The sequence below is a fragment of the Aethalodelphis obliquidens genome, unplaced genomic scaffold, assembly GCF_003676395.1.
Source record: "Aethalodelphis obliquidens isolate GAN/ISIS:26980383/991018 unplaced genomic scaffold, ASM367639v1 scaffold56, whole genome shotgun sequence".
NCBI lineage: Eukaryota > Metazoa > Chordata > Mammalia > Artiodactyla > Delphinidae > Aethalodelphis > Aethalodelphis obliquidens.
The window spans coordinates 1,697,904-1,720,942 of NW_020838000.1; positions in this window are offsets into that span (position 1 = coordinate 1,697,904).

Consider the following 23,039-nt stretch of genomic DNA (forward strand, 5'->3'; position numbering starts at 1 on the left):
CTTTTAATTATCCTTAAAAATCCAGAGTAAATATTCTTTCTTCCATGAAGCTTTCCTTCCCCAAATAGTTAAGGATCCTCTTCCTGTTTGCTTGATTCTATTACTTACCATGTCACTCACAACCAGTTACCTCTCTACATGTCTTCCCTTTACTAGACTTTGAGGTCTTTGGGAGAGGGAACTGTGTCTTATTTATTCACAGTGCCAAAAATATTTATCAAATGAACAGATCCAGGAACTTAGGTAGCTCCTATCAAATACCTGAAATGTTCATTAATTCTACAGGAAATCACCGAGAGCCCCACCATCCGCTTATATCTAAAAGTCCAATCAATGTGAAGAAGCTGAGCTAAAATCCCATGCTTTAATTCTCAACACTACATAAGAGGCATTTTGCACAGACAGATGTCACAGAACTACATGTTCAAAGTATGCCCTCTTGCCTTTATGAACCTCAAAGCCTGTCCCAGAAAGTCTGCCAACGTTTTCATGACAAGCATCTCAATTGGAAAAAGAATGGCCAGAATGATGGAAATTAGTAAGGAAAAATTGCTAGTCTAGATCATACATATTCCAAAGTCAACGCTGAAATTCTCGAAACTCTAAATCAATATTTGGTGGACTTTTGACAATTCTCTGTCCAATCACATGAATGCTAAAGTCAGTAGTGGAAGAGGACAAAATCTGTCTAGAACTGGTAGAGAAAACTGTTTCTGATGAGCCTCAGCTTGCCCTTCCGAACCTGGCTCCTTTCTCCCAGTTCCTGGGATGTCAGTCTTCCACAGGCACCTCTGAAGAGTCCCACTGCTTATTCTGAGCTACTTCAACCTGGCCTGATCCACAAGACTTCTCCAAATCAGCTGAAAACTATGCCTGGTTTCATTTCTGTACCAAGGACAGTTATATCACTGCTGAACTAAAGAGAGACATGACCTTAATTTCTTTCTCTGCAGATAAATCTTTTTCATCCCCTAAAACTATAAAAGCATCGCTGTATAGAGCAAAACAATCAGATAAAGAGTAAAGAAATCTGAGAGCAATGTCTTTCCCCAGAGAATCCACTAGTTTTCTGCTACCATAAAGATTAATCAACACATGCAGAATGTCTCAGAAATTGAGATACAGTTATAAACATTTTTTTAACCTTAGTGAATATATACAAGCAAAACTTGGACAATGAAATAAGCCCTTGAACATCATAATACATTCCTTCAAAATATCAACATTCTGCTTTTACTGACATATGTTAACATGGGAAAGCTGGATGCATTTATTTGGGATATCATATGTTGGGGGGTAGAGATGCTTTGTACAAAGTATTCTGCAAGGCGGAGCCATTCAGTTGAACCATGTAGGAAATACAGATTGGTAATTTGAATGGCCCAAATCACCGAGTTAACAATTTTTCAATCCGGTGTTTTTCACTGTGTAGATAAGATTTATACAAAGTGGAGATGAAATGAGCAATAATCCTAGTAATCTATGCTAGCAGGACAACCTGTGTAATTCAGTACAGAAATGCTGGTAGGCAGCAGCATGGTGCAGTGGGAAGAGCAGGTGTTGGGAGCCCAAAGGACCTAGGTTCAAATTCTTTGAGCCTCTCAGTTTATTTCTCTGCAGAAATAGGGAAAACACAAGGGCCACTGTACTGAGTGACTGGAAGAAAGCCCCCAGCGTAGGCTTAATAAATGGTCATGATTATTCAAAATACGCCGTGGTCCTTCATCCTATTCTACCCATGGACACATGGCCTCAAGTTACCATGAAACACCATTTTCCTTAACGTTTACGGCGTCCTATCTAGTAGGTGTGGAGTCTGGGTGAATATTTTAAACACTCCCTTTTCTTCCTCCACCAGGATCTTTTACATAAACATTTTTTTTTAATGAACTCCCCGCCCCTAGCCTTTCCTTATGGATTGTGCCCCCGACCTAATTACACAAGTACCTGATGGGCTGGAACGCTTCCAAAAGGGCCTCTTAGGAAAAACAATCTGAAGGGTTCTCTTCCCCTTCTTCTGTAATTACATAATTACTCAGCTGACTAATATGAGTCACCGTGTGCCATTCTAATCTCCCAGGCACAAAACAGTTTTATTATTTTCCTTGGAACTACCTAATTACCCGACGGATAGCAGTAACTCCAGGGCTCTTTTCAGTAAGTAATCTGTAAAACTCAAGGCTGAAACTCCTCCAGAAGTCTTTGAAAATGGAGAACTTAGAATAAGACTATCATTCACCGCATGAGACACTGGAGTTCTCGGGGACCAGGGTGGTCGGATGATGCACCACAAATAATTCTGGAAAAAAACAATTGTTCAGACTCTGGGCATGGAATAAGTTAATGAGGCAGATTCTCCCTGCTGGGTTTTAGGAAATAAGTGTTTCTGAGACAGAACAGCAGTGACTGAGAGCAGTTAAAAAAGAACTTAGCAAGCATTCCCGATACACGTGTACTTATTAATAAACTATATACAACTGCTGTGGCTGATCCATATATTTACTATTAGCGAAGCTTAATATTTTGATACAGCCTAAATAATAATAGAAATTATGATATTTTTCCATATCCCAAAGGATGTTAGTGTACCCTATTTTGGAAAATGCTGCCTTCTAGAATACCAAAGTCTCTAATATGTTCTAGAATTGGTTTATGATTGGCTTGTAGTCAGTCTCTATTCACTTAGGGAAGAGATTAGTAGACTGCCTATATTAATTTTTTTTCTCCTTTTTAAAAAGGAATGTGAAAAATACTCATGCAAGCCTGTGAGCACATCAGCCTATCCCAGGATATGTCCTAGGAAAGGCTCAGAAACCAGCAGGCACAAGAATCTTCTCTCTATGTGGTTCCTGACCTTCTTCTTCCCCTAATTTCCCACCCAACCCCAGGAGTGGTGGATTTACGACAGCCTCTTTCTGGTCTCGAGTTTAAACGGTTGCATAGACTACGTGATTTAGAAAGCTAATATGTTGGCCTATGCCTTGGGTAACATAGATTTTCAATAAAAAGAAACACGTATTTATCCAAGCTATTGAACAGCTAGATCTAATCAGTATTAACTCTGATCAAGCCATTTTCCAATGTATCATAAAATACTAAGTCATGGTCATAATTCAACTGTATCTAGAACTGTCCTCTATAGTTCATATTCATTAAAACATTTTAAGAAAAAGGCTACAAAAATGTTATTTTAGGACTAATAGAAATATTGAACCTAAAGAACTTCTGAAGCTTCACAAATACAGCTGAACCTAGTCATAAGCTTGTAATTTACTGAAGTAATTATTGATTCAAGTCCATGACAATGAATTTTATATTCCAGAGATTCACAGTTCCCATTTCTTAAAAGTTTCACAGCTGTTAGAAAAAATAAATTAAAAAAACTGTTCAGTCAAGTCTGATTCTTCTGGTAGATAAACCAAATCACACAGTGTAGTAGAAGTAGCTACGCTGAAGTCGTTTTGACAGTTGAACACAAACAGAGGCCCCAAACAATGCACACACAGAAACAGTACACTTCCCTGGGGGAGGAAGCTCTGGCCTTGAATGTCTAGAAGGGGCCAGCAGGCTGTGCATTAACTTAAACCTCTCAGATAACACACCTCACTTTCTCTTTGGGAAAGGCCTCCTCATCAACATCCCCTGCCCCATCCTGGACCCCAAACTTCCTCAATTCTGTTAACTATGGGAGAGAAGAGAAGGAAGCTTCCTGACATACCTATAAATGTACATCTCACTCTCTCTTCCCAGATTGGAGGTTTAAGACTGTCCTTTATTCAGCCATCATCTGGGAAAGCTGCTTTTGCAAGGAGGTGCTATACCTGTGCTTATCCCAGCTTTTAGACCAGTGATTTCCTAGAAACAGACCTGACATCTTTCTTCCTCTCTTCTCAGACCTCTTGGTACCACCAAACTAGACTTGAAGAGTTTTGAACCTTGTCATTGGGTATAGTCCATTCTACAACTAGAATAAAATAGCTTGAGAGACTTTGATTATCAAGTTGATGACTCCCCTTCAAGCTGTGAATGTGGATGGAAACTCTTAATTTTTTTAAGAGACATGGGAAAGCCTGAGAGGTCTGCAGAGCCTCAGCCCCCAGTTGGGATGGTTTGCGCTCCAAGTCCTGACACACACACACATGGTTTCTATTAAAACCCCTGAGAAGTACTTCTGTACAGCATCAAGCACACGTTTCCTCAGCAAGCCACAAAATAAAGTGCTATTAATTCTCACCAATATTCACAAAATGATTGCCTTTTATTGCATATGTCTAACCTCCTGACACGGTCTCGAGGTCTCCTATACTTTTCTGACCCATGGGCAAACCTCTTTGCATCTTAGGGAGCATGCTGGGGGGTCATAAAAATGTTCAAGGCTGTCTCAGTTATAAAGTCTAATATGCTATGCAGAGAGAAACCATACTGATGTAATTATAAGTAGTCTTTTTTTTTTTTAGAAAAGGAAAGATCTGCAAGCTTGCTTTTCCTTCGCTCTTACTGAACTTCATGGTAGGAATAAGCTTTCTTTCTGTAGAAAGGCATTCCTTTTGAATCTATTAATATATCACTAGAAATTTTCCTTTTTTTCTCTTCTTTCTACCTCCTTCTCTCTTTCTTTCTCTCTTTCCCTTCCTTCCTTCTTTTCTCCCTTCCTTTCTCTCTTTCTCTCTTCCTCTCTCTCTCTCTCCCTCTCTTTCCCTCCCTCCCTCCCTTCCTTCCTCTCTCTATTTCTTTTTCACTTCCAAGTTCTGTTGAAAGTGGTTTTCTTTTCTAAAGTTATTTGAAAAAAAAAAAACACATTACATTTTACATCTACTCTGACCATTCTCAAGTTACAAGCCTCTGAAGTGTGCTTGGCCTGTTGCTGGGTGTATTTATTACCATTAATAAATGAGTCGCTGGCATAAGAATGCAAATTTTATGTGGCCCATGTATAAATGAGCCTGTTAAGAATGACCAGATACACATTTTATGTGACTGCTAAATAATTATGCCATAGAAATACAGCTTGTGAATTCAACATTAAAGAAAGAAATGGATTTGAATAATGTTAGAATGAATATTAATCAAAACATGGTTTTAGTGAGTTAAGGTCATAAAAAGAGGACAAAGAAAATGTCTGGGTTTTAGGAAGAGACTGTGGAAGCTTAAGCTTACCATGACGACCTTTGATGGCCACTCCCATACCTTCTTATCATTACAGTATGAAGACACATCCGAGTCACAAAACTGCTCTTATGTTTTCAACAGTTCTGTCTGTGAGGATGGGTATTGGATGAGGGCTCCTGAGGCTGTGTCTATAGAGGGCAGCAAAACTTACATCAGAGTTGAGAAAATGGCATCAGGTAACAGGGACATGACAGAGAAGGAGACAGACACAATCTTGGGGCTCACATGCAGAGGGGGATAGGACAGTCAATACAGTGCACTGTAGTGTTATAATCATGGTGGGTAGTGTTTGAAACCAGAGTTTTTTAAAGTGACATTTCCATGTCAAGCTGTCTCACGCAATCAGAAATCTGAATGTTAATTTAATGTCATTTCTCTAGCCTGACTATTGAGCGGCAGCTTCGGATAACAAGGATGGGCTCAGATCAGCTGGCAGAGGGGAGAGTCCAGAGCAGACACTAAGGCAACCTGCGAAGCAAAGCATGATGCAGTCAAAAATTCTCGGGTGTTGGAACGCTGTTACCAATCTAGAATATTTGAGTGAAACAGTAGTTACTCAGGCTTGGTCTGAAAACAGTTTCAGAACTTAATCTAAATCCCTAACGCCTTCACTAAATATTATAGTATCAGATCTCTTTAATTAGTAGATCTTTTGGTAAACATGTAGGGCTTGGGAGGGTTTCTTCGGCCATGCAATGTTTTAAAAATATTAGAAATCACTGCCAAAGCTTTAAAAATATCAGATTTTCCATAAACAACTACATATCCAGTTTCTTTTTTTTTTTTGAAGTATGGGGAGGTCTGGCAATATTCCCATCTTAGCCTCACTCAGCAGGAACACAGCAGCTTTCAGCTTCTCTCTAGAATGGGAAGTGTGCCACCCACTTTACCATAGTCTCTTCCATTCCTGATGTCTTCACACCTTGGGGGATGTGGGAGGCGGACCTCACTGACTTTAGACACGTTGCCTTTGGAGGCAGCTGCTTTATAAATTTCAAGCTTTAACTGCATCACTAATTTAGACAATTCATGCTTTTCAGCATTTTGCCCTCCTCTATTCCATGGATGTTATATTATTACCTCTACTTTACTCAGCTCCTTTATTCATTAATTCCTGCATTTCTGTGGCAGTTCCAACTCCACCCTCAACTATTTATACATTTATTATTTCAATAGATACTTACCTATTATTTTATACTGATTGGGGATTGTGGGGAGCAAAAAGATGTATAAGGCACAATCGCTGTTCTAAAAGGCACATTCCATAATCTAAAAGAGGAGTTCAGAGTGGAGAGTAGCAGGGATTTAAAAAACTAATAGCTGTATACTGTTGGTGAGAATGTAAACTGGTGCAGCCACTATGGAGAACAGTATGGAGGGTCTGAAAACTGAAAATAGAGCTACTATATGACGCAGCAATCCCACTGTTGGGCATATACCCAGAAAAAACTATAATTCGAAAAGATACATTCATCCCTATGTTCACAGCAGCATTAGTCACAAAAGCCAAGACACTGAAACAACCTAAATGTCCATCGACATAAAGATGTGGTGTGTGTGTGTGTGTTTGTGTGTGTGTGTGTGTATGTATACCTGAGTCACTTTGCTGTACAGAAGTAATTAACACAACAATGTAAATCAACTACACTTGAATAATATTAAAAAAATTCTTAGCTGGAGAGTCATGTGGAAAACCATAATTTATTTATTTATTTATTTATTTTTTTGTGGTACGTGGGCCTCTCTCACTGTTGTGGCCTCTCCCGTTGCGGAGCACAGGCTCCGGACGCGCAGGCTCAGAGGCCATGGCTCACAGGCGCAGCCACTCCGCGGCATGTGGGATCTTCCCGGACCGGGACACGAACCCGTGTCCCCTGCATCGGCAGGCGGACTCTCAACCACTGCGCCACCAGGGAAGCCCGAAAACCATAAATTTTGGTCTACATTTTGTAGGAGGACTAGGGTAAGACCTTTTATTTGTCCTGTGTTTTCCCTCTAAACTATGTTCTCTGTATTCTTCCCCTCTTTAAGGATATGGGGCAAGGTATTTGAGCTAGGGGGGGCAAAGAAAAGAATATGTATTTGAGAGCCAGACCCATGGGCCTTTCCCTGCACACTTTTCAAATGCAAGCTCTTAAGGATGGTGTCAAATAATTTAAATATGTAAACGCTAAATGGTGATCTTGAAAAAAACTTGTGGAGAAGATGTATCCGTAGAAACATTAATCCAGCATAGAATGTTAGAGCTGGAAGAGATACTGTATTTTATAGGTGGGAAACTTAGGACTGGGTAAGTGACATACCTCAGGCCTTGGAGACAATAGTAACAGCCAGATCTCAATCTCAGATTTAAATATCCCCAGATATTTTCTGTTTCTAATTATCTAATAGTAATACAGACAATCCAATTATCTCACTGCTCACCACCCTCATCCTTTGACTTCTTTTATTAAATAAATTCAACAGACAGGTATTGAGTTCATTCTCTATGCCAAGCACTGTTCTGGGTGTTGGTGATACAGCATGAACCAAACAGCCAAAGGTTCCAGCCCTCCTGGAGCTCACATTCCAGTCTTGAGTTGTCTTTGAACCCAATCCAGGCTTATAGCACACTAGGCAGACCTTAGACCCATAGCCCATTTACCTCCTAGGACTACTGGAACTATCCAGTGATACAACCACCACAAAAATGCAGTGTAACATCAGAGGGTTCTATAAACTTTTGTTGCAAATTCTAACACTTCAGTGACGGATTCAGCTCATTTGGCCAGTCATGATGTAAGAGAAACCATAGTAATTGATTCCATCCTCCTATAAACCACACAATATCGCCTGCTGGCTTCACCTTAACCCAAACCTGGTGCAAATCTGTTGAAAGAATGGTGAGTCCACTAACTCTATAAAAAAGGCCATGCAGAGAACTGAATATCATGTCTCAATTGCATCCTACAGAACATCCAAACTGAATTATTTGCTTTCCCAAAGAGCTTCAATTTTTTCCACTTCATTTTGTTTCTGTTGACAGAATTTTTTCCACTGCTTCCACAACATTTCAGACCAGAAAACAAAAATGTACATGCAGCCCACATTTCCATAAGTGCCCCTGGCCAGCAGGGCTCACCTTCAGGACATCACGGAAGTACCATTAAGTGGACTTTCTCTAGTTAACATCTTTCTCTTTTCTGAGCCAAGTAAAACCCTTCCGTGAGGAGCTGTCTCTCCGTGGCTTTCTATCCCAATCTACAGACTGTTTGTCTACCATCCAACTAAAAATGCTATATAATTAAGTAGTCCAGCAGCCACATCTAATTTTCTGCAAAAACTCTGCAATGATTCTCCACTTCCACTTTTCTCCAAAGACAGCCCTGTGTCCATTCTTGACACTTCTTCAGACTGGGGAACTTCTAACAGGGACAAGACTCAAGAAGCTAAGATCACCTACAGCCCAAAGTTCTGCCTCCAAATTAACCATAAGGACAGAAGCCAAGAATTCAGCTTCTTATCCTTTAGATCTCAGCTTTCACCCCCAAACGGTCTCCTAGCTTTTCACAGCATCCAGTAATGCACAAAACGATTGTAAAAGCATAATCCACTGTGGGCTTAGTTAATTAATGTCCATTTCCACCTAGAACATATCCAGATTCATATTTGTCTCCTCATGGCCGTGTTCCTGAACATCTGATATAATTCTTTCCACATTGGAGGCACTTAATACATATTTGTTGAATTAAAAGAATTAACAAATTAGACATAATTAGTAACAGCCAGATCTCAATCTCAGATTTAAATATCCCCATATTTTTAAATTTTAAAACATCTAATAGCAATACGGACTGATAATCTGTATTGCCCACCACCTTCATCCTTTAACTTCTTTTATTACACAAATTCAACAGATACGTATTGAGTTCATTCTCTATGCCAAGCACTGAACATCATTTGAACTGCAAAATCTCTCTGACCAGGCTTACACAGAACAACATATTTTTCATCAACAGAATAAAAAGGCTTTGCTGGTCTCCCCATCGTCTTATTGAATTCACAGCCCATTTTCCATTGAGGTTTGGTCTCAACTCGAACCATTCCTGCTACTACAACAGGACTCAACACTCTCAGCATCTCACTTCTGCTCTGCCTCCCCCCAACTGGTCTTACATGCATCCCTTTAATCAAGGGCAGAGTGCATGAAATTTGATAGGCCAGCACATGAGCTTTATTTTGATGTATTTTTGTCAAGCCTGTACAGACAAGTGGAAAGAGAATTGAAACAGAAGCTGGGAAACACTGCCCGAAATGATGTCAGCAGATAACTTACAGAGTTTACCTTCCTACTAGTTTTAAACCTCGCAGGCAAAGTAGCCACTCTTTGTCTGCAGGTCAAATCCCAAGCCTGAAATCAGGGAAAAAAGGCAAAGCAAATCCCTAATAGAACAGTTTTCATCCTATGGTCTCAGAGATTAGATTTCTTTCTATTTTAACAACAGAGGTTTATGCCTCCCTGCCTTTCCAAATCATACCCGGAGGTTAGCAATATGGCTCCAGTCGGTAGCCAGTAAATCTCAAATAATGTATCGATAACTCTTCATGCTTTTTCTATTGTTCTTAAAACATAAGAACTGTCTCATTATGTTAAGAATAAAAGGACAAGTTTCCACACTTAAATGCCAAGCAAAGAAAGAAATCCCTGGGAAGCTAATAATGAAACAAAGGTGGTTTTCTTCAGCAGAACTGTGTGCACTAAATTGCTCTTTTATGTGATTTTTAGGGCAATTTGCCACTTTCTTGGCACCATTTCATCACTTTCCTTCAGCAACAAAAAGAAAAAGGAGGGCCACAATGACCTATATATTACAGCTCTAACAATGCATGGGCCGGACTCTCCCAGCACATGAGTCTCATTTAATAATGGAGATTTCATTTTCTTATCTAAGCTGGAGAAACTGGAGGGTACATTCTCATTACCCCAAGGATTTTACTGTTCCTCCCAGTTTGTCCATCAGAGAATTTTCATCTTTCAATGCTTCATTGTATATGATGACCCATGTGTTATACACAGTGTACCCATTGCATTCATTGTGCTATATATGATGATGTATAGGTTATACACAGCTCCATTTGATACAGAGCATGTATCAAACTCCCTCATCATAAAAATGGGGAAACTGGGGCCCAGAGATAGGATGACTTGCCTTCACCGATGCAGCGCATCAGGGCTACAGGATTCAACAGGTCTTAAGGTGGATTATACAGTTGAGAGCTTAGTGAAATTGGAGAGGTTTATAACCAATCTAAGCCTCATTTTTCCCATGTCTAAATGGGAAAATACCTATCTGGCTGGGCTGTTCCAGGGGTTTTCAATGAAAATACCCCCACCCCCTTCCTGGAATGTTATTCCTCTTCTCTCCTTGGACTTGCTTTCCCCTTACTGCCTTGTGTCAAATTTCACATCTCCCCAGGAAGCCCTTGCCGATCCTGCCGACTACCTCAGGTCCACAGGCACTCAGGACACCCTGTACTTACTTCTCCATTATAATTTAGTCACAGTGGTAATTAAATGTGTGGGGAATTTGCTATGCAGTCTTTCTGCTCCACTAGATTATCAGCTCCATGAAGGCAGCAAGTCAGCCTCCATCTCTGGTCACTCTCACATACTCTGTTGCCTACCTCATAGTAGCTGTTCTTATTATGTACTAGTAAGTATGTGCTAAACGAAAATGAAAACACATATTCCATAAATGAAAGTCAATGTTCATGTTTCTTCTCAGCCCTTCTGGTGGCTGAGCCAAGAGACACATACGTGGCTCTTTGCACCTCTCCCAGGTCAGTCCATTCCTCTCTTTAAAAACGGCTTAGTCCATGGTTTCTGTGTATTGATAGCAGCTTCCTGATGTCTGACGTTTTATCTCTCGTTTCGTGTGAACAAAACAATTGAGGAAAAGTCAGTTCTGTGTTTAGCTCTTTTGGCAAAACAAACGTCCCTCTTCCCTTCTCCCCCCACCCAGCATTTGCCCTGAATTTGACTTCACCACAGTCTACATTAAGAACAACAGCTAAACCTTCTTTGAAACTTTATTCACCATGGCCAACAGGAAAAAAAAAAAAAAAAAAAGAGCTGGTGAAATTCCTTTAAAACGCGCTTTAATCTAGCTGGAATGCCATAAATTGCTTCCAGATGTGCACGATACAAAAGTCAATCAAAGCTATTTATACTGACACTCTACAGTCCAAACAATCTGAAGCCAAATGCCATGTCTCCGCTTCAACAAAGCTATAAATGTCAGTTTTGTTGAATTTGGAGAGGTGTTGAAGAGTTCATGCAAGTTTGAGTTCTTGACTCTTTTAGAGCCAGCAGTAATTTTGAAAGGGGGGGAAATAAAACCATGACACACACAGACTTTTGTAAATCCCCAACTTCTCGGAGCATACACGACACCTCTCATATATGACATTGAAAGTCCCACAGGTTTGAAGACAATACTCAGTTTTCTAAGACAGAGAAATGTAGCTCTTGGACAAGACACCAAAGACCCCAAAGAATCTGGCCAGATACCCTCAACCCACCCTGAACACAAACAAGCACACTTGGAAGTCAGCTGGCTGCGTGGCCTGTAGTGATGCCTTTTTGACATCCTCGTGATCCTGACGTTCTCCAAAGCAGCCTCCACACAAAGACAGTTCATGTTGTTGGTACCACATGCAGGTACAGGTGTGAGCACAGCACCTGAGGTCCAGGTGGCCGCCTGGGGGATTTGTGACATAGAAATGTTTGCTGTCTCTCTCCATATGAAATGTGATTCCAGGCTTTCTGCCTTATTCAGCTTCAAAACCTCAGTGTCTGGTGCACAGTAGGCCCCCAATAAATAATGCTGAACGAATGCATACTTAAAGGAAAAGAAAACCTATGAGTGTAGTCATTTCTTTTCAGGGATACACTTAATATCGGTGAATTCAGAATAGAAACTCCTGATATTTACACAGTAGATGGAGACAGCTTGGGCTATGGGGGCCATAGACTTGGGGTTTCAAATTCTACCCTGTGGACCGAGGAGTGGTGTGACTCTGTAAATGTTTCCTAAGGTCTCTGGACCTCAGTTCCCTCCACGGAGTGGGGTGGTCAGGAAGTCTATCTCCTGCAGTCCTGCAAGGATGCTGTTCTCCTTCTACGCCAGGCCTCCTCTGGAGCTCACTTCTTTCTTTTGTCCCCATGGCTGGCATTTACAGTGTTTGAAAAACAAAAGGAGACAGAAACAACTCAAATTTGGAACCAGAAATAATGGAAAATCCAAAAGTGAACCCTAGTCAATTCTCACCCAGATTGGCACAGCACCTGGGTAGAACTACATGAGCTTTCTCACGGTTCCACCTCCTATGAAGGGCCGTGGGAAGCACCACATTACAGCATTCACTGCCCTCTGGGCAGGTCCTGAAGTATAACCACCCTTGGCGGACGCAGGCACTGAGGCTCTGGGTGAGATCCAGCCACTGCCTGTCTCTGTAAATATGTCCTATTAGAGCATGCCACACCCATCCCTTTACCTATCGTCTGGCTACTTTCACACTACAGAGCAGAGCTGAGTTGTCACAACAGAGACTGTAGGGCCTACAAAGCTGAAATTAAACTGTTTACTATCTGGCTCTTTCCTGCTGACTCTATGAACTTGGGCTCTGAAGCTGGATTCCGTTTTTCGGTACCCAGATGATGGCACATCCCTTCCTTTGATTCAACTCAGGGAAGGCCCTTAACAACCTTAATCTCAGTTCTTCATCCATAAGATGGAAACAACAGCTACCCTGTATGGCTGGAAGAATTAGATGATTAGGTGTTGAAGCATTTAGCACAGTGCCTGGCACCTAAGAGTTAAATTAGCTGTAGCAGCTTCATCATTACCACCTATCAATATTTCTTGACTTATAAGGCATATCATATCACATGTGGGATAGTATATGGTAAAGGAAAAGGAGAGCAGCCTTTGTGTGGGAACAATTCAGAGGGTGGGGGCCATGGCCATAGGAAAGCTCCTTGTCTAAAAGGGGCAGTGACCCCTGAAATCCAGCAACAGATGTCACCTAGGAGTGTCAGACCAGGTTTTCCAGGTTTTTGGAATTTTTTTTTTTTTTTTTTTAAGGAATGGAACTTAAAAATTTTTTTTTTATTTTTTAAAATTTTTGGCTGTGTTGTGTCTTCATTGCTGCACGTGGGCTTTCTCCAGTTGCGGTGAACAGGGGCTACTCTTTGTTTTCGTGCTTGGGCTTCTCATTGCAGTGGCTTCTCTTGTTGCAGAGCATGGGCTCTAGGCGTGCAGGCTTCAGTAGTTGTGGCACATGGGCTCAGTAGTGGCTCGCGGGCTCTAGAGCACAGGCTCAGTAGCTGTGGCGCACAGGCTTAGTTGCTCCACGGCACGTGGGATCTTCCCGGACCAAGGCTCGAACCCAAGTCCCCTGCATTGGCAGGTGGATTCTTAAGCACTGCGCCACCAGGGAAGTCCTGGTTTTCAGAATTTCTAAGAGACACTGGAGACTGAGATACTTATGTAAAATCTCCCATTTTTAAATGCTGTTAACTAATTAAAAATTTTAAAAATCACTTTATAAGCCTAAAACACCAGTAGTCCTGTTTTTGATGTTTGTCTCGGTAAAAGAGAGAGGAGGAGGAGCAGAGGGGAAGGACCTTTGTGCCTGGCATAGGAGACGGCCTATGTTCGTGTTGGAGTTGACCTGGAATACCTTTGTTCTGCCATTAAAAACTATTTTAGTTGAAGGTTTGCTCTTAGCACATCTACTTTTGTGATATCAAACAAAAATTTGCATCCGTCTTCCTCCACCTAGAGAAACTACAGTCCATACACTTCCTGCCCACACCCATTCAAGCATTTATTTTACACCTACTATGTGAAAGACACTGCGTTTTTATGCTAAGTTGCAGAACATCCTACAAACCACAATGTTCTGGTCCTCCTGACACACACCTAAGAGATCTGAGATACATCCCAGCATCCACTTTTGGCCCCCATGGTGAACAAGTGAGCAGAGGCTGAGAAACACGCTCAGTTCAATACTCATTCTGCTGGGGTGACTGCATCTCACAGCCTCAGAACAACTTGAAGATTTTAACAATCCTTAATCAGGAGACATAGATTTTACCAATATTTAAATTGTCTACTCTTCACTATCTTATGGGATGAGGGCTGGGAGAGACCCCCATGTGCTTTTCCGGAACATACGTTTTTCAGTGATGTCAGATAGAAGGCTTAAGCTAACAAATTGTGCTTGTGGTGCTTTGCATTGAGCCAACCTGGCTAAGCTGAAATTTGTTTCCCGGAAGCCCCTTCTCTGAACGGGTCAAGAGTGATGTGCCTGAGGTCTGGAAGCAGTGGTTATTATTGTCTCGTGTCCTTGTGTCTGGGGGCAGTTCTGACTTGTTCTTACTCCTGTCCATGTCCAGCTCTCCTTGACCACTGACCTGGCTGTCCAGTGATCCTCAGGCTCCTGGCTGGTGCCAGGCAGTGCACCCACAAGTGGGTGCACTTGTGCAGCCTCCCTCAGAACACTCCCCAACGCCCATTCCCTTTGCAGCCCCTTTTTGGGGGCTGGAGGTGCCCGTGTCTCAGATTTACTGACTGGTGACTTCTCTGATTCTCCCTTTCAGACCTTGACTTCCCAGTTCCTCCCACAGTTGAGTAAGGTCTGACTCCTACGATGAATTCCTTATCCCAAGACTCAGGGTGAACTCTCCTTCCCTGATGGAACCCAGACTGATACAGATATCATTTACTACAGATGTGTGATTGCTATTTTGTCTCTACCCCACTGCCTATAGGTCCGTGGGGGACCAGGACACCGAAACTCCTTTCTTAAAGCTCCAGAGCCTCCTAATAATATCCACTCAATCAATATTGACAAAATAAAAGAAATAGGAACATTCATAGCATCGACACCATCAAACTATCTCTCTATTTGAAAAACAGAAGCACAAGTTTTATTAGTAGCAAAAGCCTAGGTGAATGCCTGGCAACCAGAAGACGTTTAATAATTATTTGAGTATGAAGAGAAAGATGACTTAAGCTGAGTGACTTTTCAATTCAACTTAACAGGTTTCACTGAGTGCCTATGGGTTGCAAAGTGCCGTATTCATTGCACGAGGTAATACAGTCGCCTACGATTGATCATTGACTTGTTTTCTTTTGTATGATTGTAAACAATGTGACCACAACCAACCTTGCCCTTCTATCTGTGAGAAGGTTTGCAGGATAAATGCGCAGAAGCTGTGAGAAGTTGTTAGAACAAAGGGTGGGTTCAGTTGTAGTTCCTGCCCCTGGCACCCCGCCTGCCTGGCCTTGCTGAAGTGCCCTCCACCTACCATCTCTGTTCTACCAATTGATACTACCACCAACAGTGTATAAACGTGCCTGTTTCCCACACATCCCGACCACTGCAATATACGATCAAGCTGTTCTACCTCTGCTGATCTGATCAGGGAACAATGGCATCTCAGTGTTGTTTAAAGTGAATATTGCTTTTGAATTTGAGTAGTGCCTGGAGTTCTCACCTCTGCTTCCTTTCAGCTCCACATAATCCATCAATAAACCAGTCTCACCCTGGGATGGATTAACTTCATAAGGCAATAAGGGATCCTCAGCATTTATGGAGCACTTCAGCTAATGACTGGAACTGGCTTCGAGGGGGAAAAAATAAGTGTTGCAGCTAATTATCCTAGCCCACAGGGACATTAACTTTTACTGTCTTTGTTTTACCATTCTTGCATCAGGTAAGTGGAAGGTGTGGACAAGCAGGCTCTATGTAGACTTTGGGTTAACGAAGATAAATAAGGCAGCTCACTGATTGTGGATGTCTTTGCAATGCAGTTTCAATGGTGGCTACTGTTGCCAACACTGGCTAGTGTTGGTAGCAGAGATAAACAATTAGTGAATTTGTTAATTATGGCCCTATTAATAGTTTTCTTGGGAAAGAAAATAATTTTGGCTTACTTGATACTCTGCCTTGATTACAGGGTTAGTAAATGGGTGTGGATGTTTAGGGGGAAAAAAGTCCTTCTAATGTCTTTAATCAGGACAAAATCTCCCAGGAATAATAAAATATTAACTATAACAATAGAATGTTAAGAAAAGTACAATTTATTAATTCTCTTACTGTATTTTTCCTGATAGGGATACTACTCATTCCAGCCTTAGGTTTCTTCGTTTATTTTTAGTGTCTGAGCACTGACATTAATTCCCTAAAACTGGAATGAGACCTTGGAACAAGTATATAAAGACATGGAATTATTTACAACTGCCCTTTTCAGTTGCTCTTACTTCATACAGAGAGAAGATAAAAAGTTGGATGTTCTCAGGTATGGCTGATGGAAACAAGTCTGTCCAGGGGCGGTTTCCTTCCAGGGCTCGACCCCAAGTGTTTGCTACATAGTGAAGCCAGGTGGGAGAGAACCCCTTAGCTAAGAGAAAGCTGGGGGTCAACAGAACAGGGATGCCCATGAACCTGTTCAGTTTCCACTGTGTTCTCTTTGCCCTCATACCTTCTCCCTACCTTCTGCTCCCCACCCCAAGGTTCCTCCTCCAGATATCAGCAAAATGTCTCTACTATGGGCAGGGGGGAAGGACAGGGAGGATCATAACATCCCTTTTCATTAAAACAACCATCTCTCTTCCCTTGGGAATCTGTAGGAAAAGCCTATGGGCTGAGAAGGGGACAACAAAACTAGCTTAGGACCTGCCCCATGTGTCTCGGTTTCATGAGAGTTTCAGTTCGAGGACAGACCTGCAGTGTACCCAGCGGCTCCCCACGTGGTGGTGGGGGAGCAATTCTAGCCCCCAGCGCACACCTGGCAACACCTGGACACATTCTGGTTGTCTCAGCTTGGTGGGAGGGGGTGTGACTGGCACCTAGTGAGTAGAGGTCAGCAACACTGGTAAACATCCTATAGCACCGAGGACTGCCACCCACAACAGAAATTTTCATGTCCAGTTCAATAGTGCTGAATCAAGGAACCCTAAGCACAGCAGAAAAAAGGTTTCATACTCCTATAATGGAAGTAGACTGGGAAAAGCCTCCAGAATATAAAATCTCGGGATGAGAATACTCAGAGACTGATATTTTGCTGTATGTCCCTGTTGAAGGCGGAAGAGGGTTATTTTTGTTTGTTTGTTGTTTTAAGTTAACCAACATATATGTGGGTACCTAAAATGCACTGAGGATAAACTAGAAAAAAATACCCCAGGGCCTTTTCTCTTGAAGAACTTACCTTTAGGGTTACAGGGACCAGACAGACATATTTGATAAATTCAAGGGAGCTCTAGAATATGACACAGTGAAAACCAGCTCTTCGGATGGCAATGATTCCTCCACAGCTTTTCCAGGAAGCTGTAGGGCTTCCTCAAAGTCGTGGGACGAAATACCAAATGTTCTCTTAGACGTTCCAAGTGCAGAAAGCTGAACTTTTCTAGGCCCCAGTTTATTTATTTTAATAGTGCTCAGGAGGAGGCATAAGATAATACAAATTATAAACGTTTACTAAATTAAACCTCAATACTGTTTTCCTCCCTCAAAAATTTATTAAACTTATTTGACTTTATTGTGATTAAAAGGCCACAGCTATCAAGTTTTTAACCAAAGCCAAATCTGTGGAAGAATATGGAATTAAGTATTGTCCAACACTTTTTTATTGATTATAAATTTCAGAATCACGTTTCCAACCTAGCTTAATGGTCATAGAAAAAGACAGAAGAAATTACACTAGGGTGATGATTTAGAAAATAATACAAAGTAATCTTCGGCTAGCATGGCTGGCTTTAATGTGTGTAGGGGCTGAATATAAAGTACAAGTTGAACAATGCAATATTTTTCCTCTCCCTGATCTTTCTCAATCTCACACAGGCTCGAGCAGAAGATAATAATTATTTTCCAGTAACATAATAATAATAGAAAAAGTATTGACCAGCAATACAATCTATTTGATCACCCCATATGACTCCATTCTTAGTGCTGAAAGCTCAATTTGATGGCATGAGATAGCTGTCTCTCAGAGGAATAAAGGGCTTTCTAGCTGCACCATAACTGAAGGATGTGATTTGTCTTGCCTGACACCATATTCTATGCGTCCCCAAATTCAGAAGCCCTGTCTCATACATCATCAAGCAGATATTTTCGCTCTGGTATGGTTTCTTGGACCTGGCGTTCTACAGCAGCGAAATGCAACTAAAGGATTTCTGCCTTCTACTCTGTCCCATGCTAATTTCCTTTTCCCATTTGGCTGAAATAGTAGCAGGACCCTTACTGCCCACTCCTGAGATGAAGAGCAGCACTGCTGTGCCACGAGGGACTTAACACTGGTTTATGGACTCAGAGCTCTCTAAGGGTTATCTTTAACACACAAGGTGTCCTGGAGTGCTAAACGGTGCTTTGGGGTGTCGAGGAAGTGGCTGAGAAATGGGTCAGAATCACATAGAGAAAAGAAAACTCCCCACTGGCCACACATTTTTTAAAGCTAAGAAGCCTCACCAGTGAAGACCAAGGAAAAGGCTCTCCTGGGCCATTTATCCATAAACGGAAGCTGGAAATACTTTCCACTTGGAATTTATCCCCAGGTCACTAGTTTTGAAGCAGTTATACAAATCAGAGTTAGGCCAAACTCAAGACCAATTCATTTAATTTATTTCTTACCCTTGGAGTTTACTTTTTTTTTTTTTTTTTTTTTTTTTTGCCAGAGGCTCTTGCTTTCTAAGAAAAGGAAACACACAGTCCTTTGACTTTTGGGTTCCTCAGCACCGACCTAAGGTTTTATGAGGGTGGGAGGGATATTAGGGGGAAAGTCATGGAGGACAGATTCAGCTTTCAGACTGCGAGCGGGTCTTCGCCAAGATGCCCTGCTCTTCTGTAAAATGCTCTCTTTATAAGAATAGAATCGGCCAGCGCCCAAACCAGCTCCACCTGATGAAAAAGGTCCTAATGTGAAGTGAAGTCCTAAAGTAGACGACCCTACACCGCAACTAGGATTTTGCCAGGAAACCTGTCCAAGGATGTGCCTTTCTATCCTTCAGGGAATGAGAAATACCCACAGCCCTGGGATGGTGGTGAGAACAGGTCTGGGCCCCTCTGTGCCAGCGACAGGCAGGGGCTAGAGCTGGGAGAGGCACAGAGTCGGGCAGGTGGAGTGGGGGAGTGGTCAGCTCTCCCCGGTGAACAGTCTCCTCTTAAACCAGCTTCCCTCTCTCCCGACGGCCCGCCATTCTAACACACCTGACAACAGAAGCGTTCTTTTTCACTGCTCCTCCTTCCTCTTCTGAATCCACTGTGTCTCCCAAACTGATGTCCTACCAGGCTAACGTCTTCCTCTCCCCAGTCTCAGTGTAGCCACCCCAGTCCATTATTTTAAATTACACTTTGGCAATAACGCTCCCTCTTCCTGAGCCCCATATCCCAAGCTCTTAATGGAACAGGTCTGAGAGAGGCCCAGGAATTTTCATTTCTAGCAAGTTCCCAAGTGATGCTGATGCTGCTAGTTCAGGGACCTCACCTTAAGAATCACTGGCCTAAAGAGATGAAGCTGGTGATGAACAAAGGGGAGAGAGCCTGACTCCCTGGAGCGTGCTATAGCATAGCATCCCATCAATGAGCCTGCGTCAGAGGCACTTGGAAAGGCCAGATGCCGTCCTCAGAGACCCTCGTTCATTAGGTCTGAGGGAAGGCCTGGGAATTTGCATTTCTAACCAGTTTCCAGGTGATACTGATGCTGCCGGCCCAGGGACCACACTTGGAGAACCACTGGGGTGAGGATCCCATCTCAAAATGAAGTGAGGTTGATTGACATACTGTAAGGTGATTATTTTCATTTCAAGTCAACATATAGTTATTTATAAGACAGTTCTGAAATGGTTATGAAGGCACATTTGCAGGAGAGTTTGAAAAATTCATGAGCCAATGAAGATGTCTATTTTTTTCAGAGAGCGCCTTAAATGCACAACCGCCCCACCCCCGTTTTTCTTTAAAACGATTTTTTCAAGAGTACAGCAACAAGGTGCCCTGCTGTGATATAGTCAAAACATAAAGTGTATACTGAAGCTTAACTAATTAACTACTGAACTGAAAGTAAAACCCTTCTGAGGTTGCTTGCATTTCTGATACAGTTCACATACCTGCTCTTCTAAGCCAGAGGCACTTTTTTTTTTTTTTTTTTGCGGTACGCGGGCCTCTCACCGTTGTGGTCTCTCCTGTTGTGGAGCACAGGGTCTGGACGCGCAGGCTCAGCAGCCATGACTTACGGGCCCAGCCCCTCCGCAGCATGTGGGATCTTCCTGGACCGGGGCACGAACCTGTGTCCCCTACATCGGCAGGCGGACTCTCAACCACTGCGCCACCAGGGAAGCCCCAGACGCACTTTTAAATGGGTTACTCATAATTGCCTCTGAGGGTCATAAAGAGATAAAAGAAGTCTCTGAAAAACATCTTTTTGATAACAATCTTGCTAATTATTAGAGACAACAGAATTATATTCTTTCTTTCCATTAAACGTATGTTCTGGGGTGATCGTATCATACGTTAAGGTACAGACACACACATGACCTTCCGATTTTTTTCTTTTTTTTGGCTTATAGAGACATAGACATAGAAAGGATTTGGCGATTATATAGTAAATGATAGGATCCCACAATTTTAGAGTTGAGAGGCTCCTGAGAAGTCGTCCAGAGGGGAGTGTATTTTAGAAAGGGGAAACTGAGGCTCAGAGAGGGGCCCCCCCCCCAATCAACAGGCTTGCTCGGGTGGGATTAGGGTAGGAATTCCGGTCACTGGACCCCCAGCTAGCTCTTCCATCATCCTCACTAATTCATTGCCCACCTAACCTAGTTCTCCCTTCAAACTCTTTCCAAACTCATTCATTCATTTTGGATTTTTCCTGCTTATTTTCACCCATATCCTGTCAGTCATCGTGTCCAGTAGATTCTCCCTTTATAATTTCAGACAAAGCTGTCCCACTTTCCCATTCCTGATTATAGAATTCTACTTAAGAGCTACATAACTCAGTGGTGTGCTGGAGCTGGTTGGTATTGGCTCTTGAGACCCAGTGTTAAATTTTCAGCAATTTGGCTGGAGAATTGTTAAACACGCACAGCCGTTAGTAAGAATGAAATTACATAAACTGACAAAAAGCAAATGATATCAACAGCAAAGATAACAAAAGACTAAACCCTCATCTCGTACTCATTATTTTATTACATTGACTATTATTTATGGTCTGGAGGTTATTCACGTCTACTGGATACAGATGGTGGCACTGCTATGGAATGATGCGCTTTTATCCATATTGGCCCAAGTCTGTGTTCGTGACATCATGTTGGTAACCTGAAATCAGCCATGATGGGGATATTTACACCACAGAAATTGGCAAATACTGCAAGTAAGGATTTTCCTCCCTAGAGAGATGTTTGTTAAAAATTTTTGAGTGCACCACTTGTTGTGTGCTGAACTGTGCTCCCTTCATGCCCTGAACTGAAGCCCTAATTCCCAGAACCTCAGAAGGTGACTATATTTGGAAATAGGCCTTTAAAGAGGTGATTCAGATTTTTTTAAACAGTCATATTTGTGGGTCCTAATCAATCTGACTGGTGCTCTTATAAGAGGAAATCTGGATGTATAAAAGGAAACCAGGGGCGTGCACACACACAAGAAAAAAACCATGTGAGGACACAGCAAGAAGGTGGCCGTCTGCAAGCCAAGGTAAGGAGCCTCAGAAGAAACCAAATCTACCAACACCTTGATCTTGCACTTCTAGCCTCTCAGACTGTGAGAAATTTTCTATTTAAGCCACATAGTCTGGCATTTGTTATGGTCGCCTGAGCAAACTAATACAGCACTGCATTTAGACCTGCTCACACACAGGGCCTTAACTTGAAGCCTTGATTTCTAGGTTTTATAATTCCCTTTCCCTCATATTTCACAACTTGATGCAAAAGTTCAGGTATCTCAGAAGGTCCAAAGATTTAAAGAAATTTATCATGGAGGGGGGAGTGGGGATGGTTACCCAGAATAACTTAAAACTCACTTTGTGCTATTCTTCTATTTCATGTAACTTGCACATCGGTTCTGACAACACACACTATCATTCTCAATAGTTTGAAATTGCAAACTATTAGGTTGAACTACAGGAAACTGCTGATGCTTGACCATTTCTTAAGCTATAAACATAGCAATGTCCTATAGTTCAATTTCATAAAATTTGACTATGTAGCTTGGGAACTGCCTTCAGATTTTTTATTTATTTTATTTATTTACTTATTTTTGTGCAGTACACGAGCCTCTCACTGTTGTGGCCTCTCCCATTGCAGAGCACAGGCTCCAGACGCGCAGTCTCAGCGGCCATGGCTCACGGGCCCAGCCACTCCACGGCATGTGGGATCTTCCCGGACCGGGGCACGAACCCGTGTCCCCTGCATCGGCAGGCGGACTCTCAACCACTGCGCCACCAGGGAAGCCAGATTTTTTATTTTTAAATCAGGATTTGTACGATTCACAGACAAATATTGTTTGTTCCACCGAGTGTTTATTTGCAATTTGAATTAACTCCCAACATTTAAAAACTGAGCAAGTGCCCTAAGAACTCTGAGATTCTGGGCTCCTGGTTGTACGGATGGTCAGGCAGAACTGCACCTGTGTCCCTCCTGGCAACTAGTCCCTCAAAGTGGAGCATATTCTCTAGATTGTTCCAGACCCTTGCACAAGCATGTTGCTATTTGTGTCACCTGCCTGGTCTCAGGCATATCTGTGTGGGTAACTATGAAACATACAGTTCCTGCTCTAACTTTCTACTTCCCTGGCCGGCTCACATCTCATCAACCAGTCGAATATATACAAAGTGAGAT